General features: G+C 42.9%; 1 long non-coding RNA gene across 1 annotated transcript; it reads right to left on the bottom strand.

Annotated features, from left to right (window-relative positions):
• Positions 1-10826: 10826 nt before the first annotated feature.
• On the bottom strand, positions 10827-16694 carry LOC143260304 (uncharacterized). The gene is made up of 2 exons (XR_013034452.1): positions 16476-16694; positions 10827-12158 (listed from the first exon to the last, which is right to left on the bottom strand). It is a non-coding gene; the product is annotated as an uncharacterized LOC143260304 (long non-coding RNA).
• Between the last annotated feature and the right edge of the window lie 778 nt (positions 16695-17472).

A 17472-nucleotide genomic window follows, 5' to 3' on the forward strand; every position in this document is an offset into this window, starting at 1 on the left:
TCGCAACGTTCGGTTGGTTCTTGAATATTCGCGCGAAACAGAAAACGCAAGAAACCGGAGTTCTTGAATGTTAACACTATGCCGTCCGCAGATCTTAGATATGATTCTTTTGTTTGACGCCGGCATAATACTACCATTAATTAAATATTTATTTAAAAATAAATATACAATTAATTTTTAAATATTTTAAAATTATTAGTGATTGTATAAATCAATTTAACATAATAGCTTGGAAATTTTAGATTTAAAAAAAGATTTCGAAGGTGGCGGTAATATAAATTCCTAACATTAAGATATGTCATCCAAGAATTTTCGTACTTAATTCGTAGTTAAATAAGCACAATGCTATAGTTAGTTCGCTGCCTTTTAACACTTCCACGACCGCGCTAGAAACGTCAAAAATTTTCATAAAATTAAAATATTTCATTCAATTGAACAAAAATTACGAAGCTAACTTATATGGCATAAATTACTTCTTCAGCGTTCGTACCTCTTGCAAATCTTAATAAAATTAAGCAATCGTTTTTAATTTTTCGTTAATCATCCATTCTATCATCAGTCGACTGAATTTAACACCCAAGAGATATAGTTCAAATATTAAAATGGCACCAAAGTGGTACCGCCGGCATACAACAGATAGTTTTCGCATGGCACCAGCATGATGCCATCGGACGGCATAGTGTTAATATCGCGACGCGAACGAATTCAAACGTCTGGCGCGAACACTTTTCCGTACGAATTTCCTTTTTCCTGTGCATAAATCTCGACGATGAACGCCTCGGTTTAATCGACCAATTAAATGCTGTAACAAGATCGTCGATTCTTAGCAATTCTAATAACGAGTTGGATTGATTGAAACGATACCACATTGATTGAAATATCTTTGCATTGCAATTTCTATCAAGTAAATTGCTAGAAATGAAAAATGTGGAACGAGTATGACGAGTGTACTTGATTTCGTATGTATCAACTGATCATATCAAATGTTACTAATCCAGTATTCCACGGTTTCAGGCACGTGTCACGGAGTTGTTAAGGGGTGGTCGCGGAGCTTGCGGTCGCTCCGGGCGCACGTGGCACCCTTCCGCAGTAGAACACAGCCCTTCGACTCGCTCGGGCTAATCTTTATAGAGACTAGCTGTCTGTCCGGTTGTTCCTTGAACGGTCCGAGGAACGATTTTCGGACGTCTCACCCCGTGCCCCGCATATGTCCTGGCAGGCTTCAAGGTGAAGTAGCCGAAACTCGTGCGAGACGGCGTGCGATCGACGCTTCTAATCGTTTCAGTCAATTCCACGCTCCTTTGCAGGTTTTTTTACATTTTTTTCTTACCAGAAAAAAAGGAACTTCCCTTTCTTTTCTTGCCGCCCCACCTCGCGCCAATGTTTTACTATCGCACTCCCAGCTTCCATACTGTTCCCATCCAGAGGATATTAACCTTTTAGACACGACGCGCCACTATAGTGGCTTGCTCTAGTAGCTCACTCGCTCATCGTTTGAGCCAAATAATCGTCTTCATATGCATTGTTTCACACTTCTTTTGTCTTTGCATCGATTCACAACAGTCTACAGGGTGTCCCAAAAATGTCTCGGAATCCGGAAATGGCTGGTTCCTCGGATCATTCGAAGCAACTTCTTCCTTTACAAAAATGTTCTCCGAGGCACCGTTAACGAGTTATTAACGAAAAACAGTGACCAATAAGAATCGAGTACGGCTGACGCGAGGCAGCCCAGCCAACCAGCGCACGAAGCCCAGTTCCGCTCATTGGCTCGATCGCCACGCGCCAGCCGAGCTCGCCTCTCATTGGTCACTGTTTTTCGTTAATAACTCGTTAACGGTGCCTCGAAGAACATTTTTGTAAAGGAAAAAGTTGCTTCAAATGGCCTGAGGAACCCGCCACTTTCGGATTGCGAGACAATCTTGGGACACCCTGTATATACAGACAGAATATACAGTATCAGACTCTGTACAGTACATATCAAACTCTGCCGTCCAGAGAAATAGCATCGCGCAGAATTCAGCCGTACCTAAAAGGTTAACGTTGCGATATTTTACAATGTTGTAACGACTACTGGTTATCGTTTCTGTACAATTTTGAATTGTATTGTGAACGATTCAGTATTATTTTTGAACTGATATCCAGGCGACCGATGAACAGAGTCGCGGCTTGCAAGATCCGTATTTACGGTCCTTTTTTTCTGATTTATCGTATTTACATATTACATGAACGCGGAACTACCACGTGCTGATAATAACACTTGGAAAATCAGAGCCCGCAGTCCATTTTATTCGCACACCACTAGTCTCGCTCGTTCTTTTCCGGATCATCCCTCGGTGACAATAGTTTCATCGATCTCCGCGAGCACTCTTTGGTGCGATCATTATGATAAATGTCACGAGGAATCAACGGATATCGAGACACGTGCGCAATTTCAACGTACAGTTGATTCTCGAATATTCACGCGGAATTAAAACTGCATTAATTGCAAGAAACCGGAGTTTTTAAATATTGATATAAACGCGAACGAATTCAAGCGTCGAGCGTAAACACTTTTCCGAACGAATTTCTTTTTTTCCTGTGCATAAATAATTTCAGTGATAAACGCTCGTCTCGATAGGCCAATTAAATGCTGTCGGAGATAATAAGATTGTAAACTGTTTGCAATTCAAATAACGATCGAAAGATTATGATGTTACCGCGCCACAATTTGATATATTTCTGCGTTGCAATCCGTATTAAATAAGTTGCCGGTATGCATAATGAATGCAATTAATTTCACATATGCATCTAGCGATCATATCGAATGGTAATATTTCAAGTTGGAAGTGGAAATTCCTTCGCGAGCAAAATATCTAGACAGCGGAGTCAAGAACATAAACGCGTTTCTTATTATTCCAGTTTCTCAGTTCAAGAAATGCGAACTTTCACGAATTCGAAGCTCCTTTAGCCTGTAAACAATCGGCTCCTCGACTAATCTAGTGCTCCATGGTTTCAGGCACGTGTCTCGTCCGACGTCGAACCGGCCTTTTACGCGCGTACAACACTTTTCCGCTCGCGATCCAACCAGTCTTCGGAATATGTACATACAGGGTGTCCCAAAAATGTCTCGCAATCCGAAAGCGGCGGGTTCCTCAGGTCATTCGAAACAACTTTTCCCTTTACAAAAGTTTCCTCCGAGGCACCATTCACGAGTTATTAACGAAAAACAGTGACCAATGAGTGGCGAGCTCAGCTGGCGCGAGGCGACCGAGCCAGTGAGCGGAACTGGGCTTCGTGCGCTGGTTGGCTGGGCCGCCTCGCGTCAGCCGCACTCGATTCTTATTGGTCACTGTTTTTCGTTGATAACTCGTTAACGGTGCCTCGGAGAACATTTTTCTAAAGGAAAAAGCTGCTTCGAATAATCCGAGGAACCTGCCATTTCCGGATTGCGAGACATTTTTCGGACACCCTGTACATTCTGTGTCCGTGGACCCTACCCAAGAATACTGTTTACAACTTCGGCCTGTTCACGCACTTTATTTACGCAATCCCGTTAACTTCTTTAATTATTCGCGGTCGGTTCCAGCCTTGTTGAATCATCGATCCAGCGCGTGAACGCCGACGGGAGGAGCAGATTGATCGGGGAAGATAACCGGCGTTGCGTGAATTTGATCGAGCAAGTTTGGTAAGAGATCCCCGGGGCCATCAAGGTTCTCCATGGGAGACGCTCGCGATCGTTCACGAGGCTCGTTAACCTTTAACTGTTCATTCCGTCGACGGAGGATTCCATCGGGTGACGAGACTCTCGTCGAGGGCCGTCGAGTTCCGGTGTCCGCAACCAGCCAAGGTAAGTTCGATACGGATCTCGAACGGGTGCGTGATCGATCACGCTTATCTCCGGGCTCCTGTGAAAACGGCCGGAGATCGATCGGCTACGCTGCACGGCGCGGCCTCGAGATTTCGTCGAGATCCCTCCGCCGGAGATAAGTAAAAGTAAAACGTTTAATTGAATAATTAACCGTTCAACGACCGTAGAAACGGACAGCTCGCGCGCCGGACCGTGTCTTCGGAACTTTCCGTTTAAGAGGCGCGTTCGTCGAACGTACAAAAGAATAGAACGCGGCGTTAGACAATTAGGGAAAGAAGCACCGCGGAACGTTCATTAAAGTTTTGCGAAAACGTTAAGTTTTACGAGGTGCAATTTGATCCGCGAGGATTGTTCGCGTACGCGGAAAGAAAATTAGCTCCGTCGACGGATTTTCGGGGGATTTTTCTGCTCTTTGCAACGTTCCCGAGGGCCCGGCGATCGTTCCGTTGGATCAGCGATTTTTCTAGAAGCCTCGCAATTTTTTCTAGGCGCCCCGCGACTTTCCTTCGCGATCTATAGAACTCTTTGTCGTACTTTTGTCACGATTTAGACCTTCGCATTTCTTCCGTACACATTCTTCGGCACAACAATCTCCGAAGAAAATGAAATCGCGCGCGCGCAGCGGTCGGTCGGTCGGTGTTTGCCGAAACGATTTGGCGAGCATGGCGTAAAAATCCGGGGGCTGCGATCGAGCGGAAGTCGAGGGGGGCTCCGTCGATCGACATTGACACAGTTCACCGGGGCTGCAATGCGAACCCCGCGCGGGACACGCGACGAATTCTGATTTATCGGCGGATAAGCGTCGCTCGGAAAAATCGATCTCCGAGAACCAGGAAGAGGAAATCGTTTACTTTCTCTGCCGTGGACAAATCCACGGCTGTCCGACTTAACATCCGCCCGTCCGTCCGTTCGTCTATACGTGCCGATACCGATCCGCTCGCACGTTTCACGATGAGTGTTATGCGAGCGCTTTCACGGCTGCAAATCACGGCGCTCCGTTACGTCCGAACGAGAACAAACGCGGAGGCTCGTAACCGATGTAATAGAGAGGAGCTCGCTGTTACGCCCACGAGACCTCTCTTTTATTCTCTCTTTTCTTCTCTCGATCGCTCTCTCTCTCTCTCTCTCTCTCTCTCTCTCTCTTTATAGCACGCTCTTCTCCTTTTTCGGCGGTTCACTCTTCCTTTCGAATGTTTCATCCGTAGCTGTTTGCGCTGTTACGGTTGCCGGCCAGGCGTTGATCATTCCGATAATCCGTTAGCTAACGCTTTCCCTGTACAATTGTATCATAGGTGATGGAACATCGGCCGACGTTTGCTATACTAACTGTTAAAAGCCGCGAGAAACGCCCTCGCGCTCTGCGGCTCGGGCCCCGGGATTTTCCGGAGGCAACACGGGTACAGTGATTTCTCCCTAATTCGCGCTCGTTTTTATAGTACTATACAAATTTTTATTTTTATTTTTTATAGTACGATATATAGAACGATATATAGTACTAAAATAATTTTTATAGTTAAAAATACTAGACTATAGTATTATAGTATAATACTATATATATATAGTGCTATATAGTATAGTATTTTTAACTAGTAACATAATTATGGTATAGTATTATATATAGTATTATAGTATAATACTATATATGTAGTGCTATATATATATATACATAGTATATATATAGTATAGTATTTTATATATATAATACTATACCATAATTATATTACTATATACTATTACTATACTATACTATATATTACTATACTATTACTATAACTATAATATAATTTATATATATATATAGTACTATAGTATAGCATTTTTTATTTTTGTAGTACTATAAAAATTGTTATTTTTCTAGTACTATAAAAACGAGACGCAAGGCACGAATAATCATACCACTTCCCAAATCGTCCATGCTTGTGCACAATCTGAGCGCGAATTAGGGAGAAATTATCGCATTCCCGTATACCTTAACAATTCAGTCGTGTGCTCCGCGATTTTTTTGTATTTTGTACTCCTCGCAACGTTCCGCAGAGCCCGGCGATCGTTCCGTTGGGTCAGCGATTTCTCTAAAAAATTTTCCTAGTCGCCTCGCGACTTTTCTTCGCGATCTAGAACTCTTCGTCGTACTTTTGTCACGATTTAGACCTTCGAACCTCGTCGTTACGGGGCCTGTACCTTTCCTCAGAGGCTTCGCATTTCTTCCGTACACGTTTCTTAGCGCAACAATCCCCGAAGAAAATGAAAACGGCCGCGCGCGCGCGCAGCGCTCGATCGTTTTTTGCCGAAACGATTTCGAGGCTGGCGTAAAAAGCGGCGGTTAAACTCCGCGAACGTCGTCGCTTCGGGTTCTAACACGTGACGCAACCTGCCTGAAAAACTGACGAGCCTTCTAACGTGTCTATGGGACGACCTATACGTCTCGCAATGTCCGAAGACGCGCGGCAGAGAACAAACGGTCTCCCCCGGGCCGCGACGGGCCGCGGTTAACACCTGCAATAAAAGCGAAAGCAACCGCGCAACCGATTTGCTCCCTCCAAGGGAAGGCTAATTGCGATCCACGGTGGCCGTAGTAACTGTTTTCTGGGATTGTCCGGAGCCACGGCCGTCTCTCGTTCCTCGTCGCTCTAGAAACGCTCGGGACTTTCGCGCGCGAGCGATACCTTTGTCGTACGGCTTTCGAAATCGCCTCCGCCGTCGTGCCGTACAAATTATTAACATCTCGCCGTAAATCCCGCGCGACCTCTGACATCATCGTATCAATTTAGATTCCGAGGGGCCGCGCGGCCGACGGCAAAATCAATTTTAACGACAGATTTACGCGCGTCCGAGCGGCAGTTCATCTGACCCCGCTCCTAGAGAAACCGGACGGTGTTCGGATTGCCCGTGGAAATTTCGCAAATATCGGTTCGCGGGTAGGGGCTGATTAACCAACGCGGCACGCACGGAGATCGTTATCCTTGAGGTTCCGACCGCGTTCCATAAGCCGGCGTTTGATTACGGAAAAACGAGAAAACTGTTCGACTGACTGAAATCTCCCGACTCGTGGAACAACATGGAACAACGCTCGCATGAGGGTCCAGCCAATTCGATCCCGCGACAAGGATACGAGAGAAGAAGGGTCGTTTGTTTATTTCGCCTTTGATAAAAATCGAGAAACGCCGAATCCCCGCCGCAATGCAGCAGGGAGGTCCTGCGAAGGTCCTCCGAAGGTCCCGCGAGATTCTTAACCCTTAACCTCTTAGGCACGACGCGCCACTATAGTGGCTTTCGCGGATATCATCTTTCAGAACGATGCGTCACTATAGCGGCTTTCGCGGATGTCATCTCTCTGAACGACGCGTTACTATAGTGGCTTGCACTAGTAGCTCACTCGCTCAGCGTTTGAACCAAATAATCGTCTTCATATGCATTGTTTCACACTTCTTTTGTCTTTACATCGATTTACAACAGTCTACAGGGTGTCCCAAAAATGTCTCGCAATCCAGAAATGGCGGGTTCCTCGGATCATTTGAAGCAACTTTTTCCTTTACAAAAATGTTCTCCGAGGCACCGTTGACGAGTTATTAACGAAAAACAGTGACCAATAAGAATCGAGTACGGCTGACGCGAGGCGGCCCAGTCAACCAGCGCACGTAGCCCAGTTCCGCTCATTGGCTCGGTCGCCTCGCGCCAACCGAGCTCGCCTCTCATTGGTCACTGTTTTTCGTTAATAACTCGTTAACGGTGCGTCGGAGAACATTTTTGTAAAGGAAAAAGTTGCTTCGAATGACCTAAGGACAGCTTTGCTGCATTTCATTTATAAATAATGTGAAAATTCCTATACTAATAGATAATATAAATACATGACCACTTGTTTACGTCTACAATAATTTTAGTAATAAACGCATATTGTTGCCAAAAGTCTACATACAACTTTTCTTCAAAATAAATACTCAATATTATTACCTAGATTTTTTTATTTATTTTTCACGTAACCTATGACTACAGTCCTATAAAGAAACGATTTTTAAAAATTCAAAACAAAAAATCATGCATTTAAGGGTTAAAGAAGCATCTCTCTTCCCTGTCGCATATTCGACAACGAAAAAACTGGGCACACGTTCCTCGAACACGAGACGAATCGCCGTGAAAGTTTCTCAGAAGCGTCGCATCTTCTCCCCCGAAAGAAAAATCGCAGCATCCAGCATGCTTTTATCGTTCTAATAGAGAATCCCCCCCTCGAGGGACGGTCGGCGCGCGTGCCGCGGTCTCTTTGACGTCACCGCGGCCGTGTCAAGGGTGCCTTTGCGAATCGCTTATGCTAATCTACCCCCTCATGAATATTCCGGGACGGTGGACCGTCCGCCGGGCGGTTCGACGAGCGCGATTTTCGTCGGCGGAACACCTTGACGGACCGGTCGCCACGGAGAACAATGCCGGTTCTAAACGCGTTTGCGAAAGCGGTCGTTGAGAATGACACGAAAAAGTCTCGGATTGGCGTCCTTGATCTTCCGCGGTGTCGTGATCTTGCCGTCGATTATGACGCTCGGCAAAAGGAGACGATTGTCATTGCGTAACGGACGCACGATCGATCGCAACGATCGCGCGAACGAAATTGCGATTGCACAACCGATTGCGATGATCGGAACCGATTTCGATGATGCGCTGGAAATGGATATAAGGGATGATCGACGAGGATCCAGGATGTCCCCGGGATATCGTGGACGCGCGGACGTCTGTCCCGACGCAAAAAAGTTCGGGCATAAATAGCGCTGCACGCGTAGGCAATCCCACGGCCGAAGTCCGGGGGTCTATACTAATATGTTTTGCCTCGATATGCATACTCATGCGGAACAATTTGCAAACGATTCTGCATGCGTCGATCGTTTTTTTACCCCGTCTAAAGAACGTCACGTGCGCCGGCGCGGCGTCACGTCCCCAGCACGTCGGAGCTGTGCCCGGCTCTGCCGCGATTACACGATAAGTAAATATGTATTAATCGGTTATTAACTTATATAATCGCCGATTAAAGAAATCGATCGCAGTTCGCTGCGTGATCTTGTTTTTTTTTGTTCGGTTACGTTAACGTTCGATTACAGAACAGCGAGTTTACCATAGGATGATTCGCGTTTGTTATCACTCGAGAAAACGGAGATCGTAATCGTCGTGACCGTACGGAAACTTTCGCGAATTTGTAATTACTGGTCGCGCAAAAGTTGGTTTTAACGGATTAATGCGCCAATGTCCCATTTTTGGGACACTCTTTTAAATTTGTTTCTTTTAAAAATTGCAGCTTTTAAATAAAATACAGGCTAATGCCTATAAAATAGAAATTCTGTAGATCAGAAATCATGTTCTGCATTTCGAATTCAAATAGCTTCGAGTGCAAAGGGTATTAACCCTTTGGGGGTATTAACCCTTTTCACTCGAAGCTATTTGAATTCGGAATGCAGAACATGATTTCTGATCTACAGAATTTCTATTTTATATAATCCAGTGCGATTTATATATGTGAAATTGAGCCTGTTGGCAAGTAAAATGCAATTTTTACGGGTTTTTTTTTAAATATAAACGAGTCAAATGCTCTTAGAATGATTTTGAAAAATAGTATACCGATTTTTAGTGGCGCCTCGAAGTCGCCACTCGAGTGCAAAGGGTTAAAATAGTGAGAACATATCACACGTGCTCCATGAAAGTATTAAGAAACTAATAACCTCGATTTAATCTTTTTTTGGGATTTTTTAATCGCGGCGGGTAATGGGTTAAAGCGAAACAATCTTTTTTTATAATTGTGCCGAGCGATCTATACATCGTTTGGGGGGGGGGGGGACGTTAGAAGGACAATTTTTTTGTACTAGCCAATTTCTAAAAAATTGTTCTCAAAAATTGCAGTTGGCTAGCATGACGAACGAATTAAAAAATCACGTTTCTCCAACTTTTTTATCCGAGCCTGCAACGAAAATTTAAAAGATGCATTTTCTACGTCTCTCAGTAACACACGTACCGAAACTTCCAGTGAAATCGATTGACCCAATCACTGAAAGACGTACAAATTAGTCGAAATTTAACATTGAAATCCGTGAAAAACTGCGATTTTCGCAATCGTTAATTGTTTGCGGATCCATGCCGGTATCAATCGATTTCGACGAAATTCTCAGCATATATATAAATATCACCGAGATCCATAAAATGCATCTTTAAAATCTTCGTTATAAGCTCGAAAGTAAATAGTTGAGATTTTCCTTAGCAACTACTGGTTCAGCTTATTTGCATTCTGCGCATCGTAGCGACGTTCGTTTTTTTTACAGAGCCCAGCTCAAAATAAACGTCACCGATATGAGGTTGTCTCGATACTCTCTTAATGCACACAAGCCGTTTAGGACGATAAGATGTGAGAATTATTAAGAACGAGACTAAACCTGTAACCTGGTAGCCAGGTATAATTCGAGGACGAACCAGTCTGGAAGAAATAAATCACGACGCAACCTACCCCTAAGATTCGTATTGACCGCACGGATTCGCATTGTCTGAGAAGGCCGTCCTTCTCGCAACGGAATTCTCCGCGACCGTACTCGATCATGCCCAAAAAAACGTCGCCACCTTTTCCTCTTTTACCAACAACATCGTGTGTCAGAAACTGGCGTCACGTCGTGTTTTGAGAAACGTGTTTTCTGGACGATTAACGTCACGCGGTCAAAGCCGTTCAATATTATCACTCGCCCGACCTTGTCCGCGTTCTTCGCGCGGATTCTTTCGACGACGAATTCTCGATGCTAGATGTAACACGAGATAATAAGGATGAAGAATGATCTCGGGATCTCCAAGGATTTCGTCTCTTTGCGAGCGAGTGCGGCGGGCCCCGGCAGCGGACGGGGGAAAGGGTTAACCTTTTAGGGGCACGACGCGCCACTATAGTGGCTTCCGCGCATCCCTCTGAACGACGCACCACTATAGTGGCTTACTCTAATAGCTGTACTAGTATAATCGTCTTCATATGCATTGTTTCACACTTCTTTTGTCTTCACATCGATTTACAATATACAGACTTATCTTAACAATATAACGATGACTTGAGTTTCTTTTTTGTAAACGACAGCGGGATAAACCTACTAGATCAGGAGTGTCAAACTCAAAAGCTAACTTGGGCCAAATAAACAATGCTTAACTTTAGGTGGGCCGCAAAAAAAGTCAATGTTCATAGAAACAAATATTTTTATTTTGACCAGTACATTGTAATAAACATATATACAGTTAAATTATTGTTCACGTCCTGATACTTGACATCTCTTCTCTGATACTATCTTTCCTATTTCGGGAGAAATTTTATAGGCCGAGACTATTTCTATTTTATTTTTACTTTGCGTCGGATATATTGACTGGGCCGCAAAAATGTTCATCTCGGGCCGCGAGTTTGACACCCCTGTACTAGACGATCACCGAAACGCTTTGTTTTTAAATTTTGCTATCGCTTCGAATAACAAAAAAGAAAATAAAAAGCTCTCGTTTTTTTAACTTTAACCTATAACGAAAATTTAAAAAAATGCCTCCCGCAGATCTCGGTAACTCGTACGCACGTTGAAAATTTTATCGAGATCACTTGACGTTGTTGCGAGTTCCAACGAATTAGAAATGACAAAAGTCGCGGTTGTAGCCCGGCAAAAAATATTAATCGCGGGCTATCCGGTAAAAATCTGCGGTAGAATAAAAATCGCGCAGTTATCGCGTCAAGGATCCGTTTGCAGCAGCGCTTCGATCGTAAACGAACATGTTGTGCAATTGCGGGTGTTTTAGGTAAATTTAGCAACTCGCGCGGCTCGGCTCGGCTCTAAACGTTCTTCTGCGCGTGTGCGATACGCGCGTCGCCGCTTTCACGGTTTCCGCGAAACGATAAATCAAAAATTCCCGACAAAAAGGTCGGCCGCGCGGGACAAATCCGCCGGGAATTTTCGTGTCGACAGTTTTCTGTCCGACAGACGGGACCGACCCGTTCGAGGCGCGTGCTTCTACGTTCGATGGAAAATCCGCTCCATAGAAAGTTCGTGCGCCCGTTGCGCTGGTTCCGCGAGCGAATCGCCGCGACTTTTTGCTGATTGCGCATCTTGTGACGTATATTATACAATATTATATTATCGCATCTATCAGAAATTTTCGTATCTTCTCCCTCGACCTTGCGGCGAACGTCGAATTCCTGCTGTTTCGCATTCATCGCGGACAGATAAATCCTCGCCGATGGTCTTCCAAGGATCGCCGCGCCGGCGTGTCGCTCTTTTCGCCTGCTTTCCAGCGGCATTTATCCGCCGGAGCTCGGCGAGGGAAGTCGGCGGCACGTCTGAAAACAATTAAAAAGAACCGACTCGTTGCCCAAATTCTGGAGGTCGAGAGATCGTTCGCCGTTCAGCCGTTAGAGCCTCGACGCTTCCCATAAATCATTGCTCTTTGTTCGCTTGTTTTACGGAAACCGGTCTCAGGGCCGCCGTTGAAGGAGAACAATTAGCGCGGAATCGGGGGACGTCCAGTGCTCGATTAATTTGCATTTCATCGGCGAGACGCTCCGTAAACGATTGCTCATTCTTGAGATCACAGAATTTTTAATCGAATCGAGGGAGAAAGAGAGAGAGAAAGAGAGAGAATGCTCTGTGAAACTTCTTTGCAAATCGAGGCTGAACCGTTGCAAAATAAGATTTCGAATAAGATTTCAATAAATAAATGAATAACCGTTCGTCGCGATCTTTCGTTTTAAAGATCATTTTGACGGAAGTTCGGGTTCATTGGAACGTGTGTTGTCAAACGAGTTGTCGATTACAATTATCATTCAATTAGCAGCCTGCTCGATCGGTTATTTTTGTTCTTGCGATAAACACGTTTACGAGAGCGCTCGCGAATTCTTGCATCACTTTTCCTTTTCTGTTTTATTACGATGCGATCGTCACCGAGTTCGGTAATCGGCGAAAGTATCGTGAAAAATTCGCTTTTTCACGATTTTACGTGTCAACAGATTAACCTTGTGTCGCGATAATTCGATTGAAAACGCGTGAAATTTATTGTACCGGAATTTCGGTCATATTAACGCTAGATTTACGGAACCCGTCAAAATGGCGGGTCGCTAATTTTGAGTAAAGATACATTTACGAGTTATTTATTCAATTCACGCGGTCACTTGCTCGTTTAAAATCAGAATAAATGCAAAAGTAATATAAAACAGCTGTTTTTCTGTTCTGCTCGGTAAATCTAGCGTTCAACGAAACGAGATCACGAAGTCGCGAAAATCGAAGTCGCGTGCACGATGATGCACCGTCGCGCACATTTCATTGAAGAAATACATTTAGTAAGCGGCGTTCTTCTGTAAGAACACTTTTACAAGTCACCGTACATAATCGAGGAAAACTGATTTTCTGATACATTGCAAACCACCGCGGGCTGTGTTTAACCTATTGTCGCAATGTCACGACCGCGCATACACTTTGCGTCAACATCGTTACGCGATTTACTTCGAAGGTTTTGTTCTACGTCCGATCTATTCTCGAAATTCGAACGGATCGCATGGTGCCTGTAATTTTCAGTGTCGCGTCACGCGATATCTGCCCTGTTACCGGTAAATAATTTTATCACATGCACGAACGCGTTGCGTCGCGAAAATTTGCATAGAAGCCAACCTGTGCTTTTCCCTGACAGTCTCCTTAATTGGAATATCTCATCCGGTTTACAAGCTGCGATCGAAGTGTGCTCCTTAAATGACGTTGTAATTATAGCGAGTGCTAGAAAAACCGATAGATTTTTTTTGCTAGTATAGTTCTTTCAAAATCGCGGATCAGAAGTTGCGAATTTCTAAAATGTTAAATTAGACATTTCGAAGACCGTTTATGGAGCTGCCCTTGGACAGGCTTCTCGGTATAATCTCGATTCATATTTATTACAATTGTTACTGTCGCATCTCGCTCGGATCCTACTACTTTCAAATTTCATTTACGCAACCATGTTGCGACAAACATTCGTTTGTAGAGACGGACGAAAATCTGTGTCATTCGTATACGATAGTCGTCATATATAATACTTGAAGTACTAATAGCAATAGCTATTAAATTGTAAAATGATCATTATTACTATTAATGATCATTATTATTATTATGATCATTATTACTATTAATGATCATTATTATTATTATGATCATTATTATTATTAATGATCATTATTATTATTATGGTCATTATTACTATTAATGATCATCATTATAATTATGATCATTATATATTTACAATGGTAATCATTGTGAAATGACAAATCACAGTCATCCGATCGTCATCGAATTAGAAAAAAGAATGACCTACTTTCCGATGCTTTTCATTAGTATTTAATATCCATAATGAGAAAGAAAGAAATGAACAACATCCTATTTGAAATCTGCATCGCGAGTTAATCGATTCTCCACTAACAAAAAAAGGAACCCGTACCAAAGGTGCCGCATCTCGAGGGGATCTTACGCATCGACTGACGGAAAGATCTGATCTCCTTGGAAATATCCATTGTTGACGACCATTGAGAAGTCGAATTCCGATCTGATGATGCTTCGAAACGTCGATCCTGTAATCTAATCTTTCCAAGCGTCGAACCACTTACACGTAGTGGTTTGGTGGTTTGGTTGTATACGTACGAAATTATGATAATAAAAAATCTCCAGTCGTTCATCAGCTTCTGAACAAAAATGAACGATTTGGGAACAGGAAATACAATTATTTGCGACACGTTTTTAATAGTTGCTGATTGTCAACGCGCAAGGCTCGAATAATCTTACCTTCTCTTCCTAAATTGTACATTTTTGTGCGCAATCAGAGCACGAATTAGGGAGAAATCACTGTATTTATCTTTTAAGAAACTGCTAGAGACTAATATGATCATAAAGAATATGATTTGACAAGATTTCAACGCCCTCGAGCCATTAACCGTCTTCTTGTTTCACAATTTTCTCGGCCATCTCTCTGAGAAATATCGAAAACTATGTTCTAGAAACCATATTTCAACGTTTCCTCTTCTTTTCTACGACTTTGCGATCCCATAAAATGTCGAATCCCCCCGATCGACGGCCATATTGTACACAAAAATGGACAATTTGGGAAGAGGAGATCGATCATTCGAGCTTTGCGGCTCGTTTCTATAGTTGTTGACAATCGATAACTGCAACAAACTATCATCTAAAAAAAAATCGTATCTTCTCTTCCCAAACTGTCCATTTTTGTGCGCAATCTGAGCGCGAATTAGGGAGAAATTACTGTATTTATCTTTTTAAGAAACCATTAGAAATGAATATAATCGTAAAGAACATGCTTTGACAAGATTTCAATGCCCTCGAGCAATTAATCGTCTTCTTTCACAATTGTCTCGGCCATCTTTCTGAGAAATATCGAAAACTATGTTCTAGAAACCACATTTCAACGTTTCCTCTTCTTTTCTACGACTTTGCGATCCCATAAAATGTCGAATCCTCCCGATCGACGGCCATATTGTACACAAAAATGGACAATTTGGGAAGAGGAGATTGATCATTCGAGCTTTGCGGCTCGTTTCTATAGTTGTTGACAATCGATAACTGCAACAAACTATCATCTAAAAAAAAATCGTATCTTCTCTTCCCAAACTGTCCATTTTTGTGCGCAATCTGAGCGTGAATTAGGGAGAAATCACTGTATTTATCTTTTTAAGAAACCCATTAGAAACGAATATAATCGTAAAGAACATGCTTTGACAAGATTTCAATGCCCTCGAGCAATTAATCGTCTTCTTTCACAATTGTCTCGGCCATCTTTCTGAGAAATATCGAAAACTATGTTCTAGAAACCACATTTCAACGTTTCCTCTTCTTTCGTACGACTTTGCGATTCCATAAAATGTCGAATCCCCCCGATCGACGGCCATATTGTACACAAAAATGGACAATTTGGGAAGAGGAGATCGATCATTCGAGCTTTGCGGCTCGTTTCTATAGTTGTTGACAATCGATAACTGCAACAAACTATCATCTAAAAAAAATTGTATCTTCTCTTCCCAAACTGTCCATTTTTGTGCGCAATCAGAGCGCGAATTAGGGAGAAATCACTGTATTTATCTTTTAAGAAACCACTAGAAACGAATATAATCGTAAAGAACATGGTTTGACAAGATTTCAATGCCCTCGAGCAATTAATCGTCTTCTTTCACAATTGTCTCGGCCATCTTTCTGAGAAATATCAAAAACTATGTTCTAGAAACCACATTTCAACGTTTCCTCTTCTTTTCTACGACTTTGCGATCCCATAAAATGTCGAATCCCCCCGATCGACGGCCATATTGTACACAAAAATGGACAATTTGGGAAGAGGAGATCGATCATACGAGCCTTGCGGCTCGTTTCTATAGTCATTGACAATCGATCATTACAACAAACTATCGCCTAAAAGAGATCGTACCTCCTCCTCCCAAATTGTCCACTTTCCTGTACAATCCGAGCGCCGATTACGGAGAATCTGCACCGAATGCAGCCATGTAATCGAAACCCATGAAGCGAAACTTGGCTACCGGAATCCGCTCGAATCCGCGAGCATAACAGCTCGCACTCGGCCCCATCCCTAATCACAAGCTGACAATCGCGCGTATTCGAATCTCCCAGGTGCTTACTCTCGTTCGTCCTTGTTCAATCGTGTCCGTCTCCTCCTCCACCACCTCCTCCTGCACCTCCTTGCTTCGAAAACTTTCACCTGTGCTCGGCTGTGTCGCGTTCACGCGAGGCTCGTGCCCGCGCGTTTTAACGCCTCTATTCGCCGGGTAATCTCGCGCTTTTTTTCTCTCTCTCTCGCGCGCCGAGAGAGCCCCGGCGCAATTAGCATTCTTATTTTATTGGCGGGATATTAGGTAGAGACCCGCGAGAGGTGTTCTCGGTGCAACGCCTCTCTGTCCGTCCGTTCGTCCGACTTCATGAAATTTCGCCGACACGTAATCGCTGCACGTAATACGCGCTCCCGGAGCCGAACCGACGGAATTGCCTGGCCGAGAAGAAGATGATGGCTGTGTGTTGGGCCGCCGTTCCCGGGTTTCGCAACGCCGACATTTTTGCCATGTGCTCCGAGCGTCCTCTCGCAAAAACCGATCGCCGAGAATTATCGTCCTTTGTATCAGGCTGGAAACTATGAAACGGGCGTTTTCGTTTGGTCTGTGTTCAGCTGCGACCGAGAGAGATTCGTTGTAACATGTGCGCTCGATATTTTTATTCATAAATTTTAAAGGAATTCTTCTTACTGATTTCGTACAATTTTGTCGTCTTTGTATCCCATTTTTATTTAAAATATATATCCCATTTTATATATATTATTATATTATATATATTATATTTTATATTATATATTATAATATTATTATATTAATTATATAATATTAATATTATATTATTATTATTATTATTATAATATTCATTATTTTATATATTATATTATATTATTATTATTATATATTATTATATTCAATCTATATAGTATATCTATATAATGAATATTAAATATAAATATTATATTATTATATTATAATGAATATATTATTATATTATTTTATTATAATATTATTATTATATTATTATTATATTATTTTATAATGAATATTGAATATAATAATATAATAAATA

This window comes from Megalopta genalis, chromosome 1 (assembly GCF_051020955.1).
Source record: "Megalopta genalis isolate 19385.01 chromosome 1, iyMegGena1_principal, whole genome shotgun sequence".
NCBI classification, from domain to species: Eukaryota; Metazoa; Arthropoda; class Insecta; order Hymenoptera; family Halictidae; genus Megalopta; species Megalopta genalis.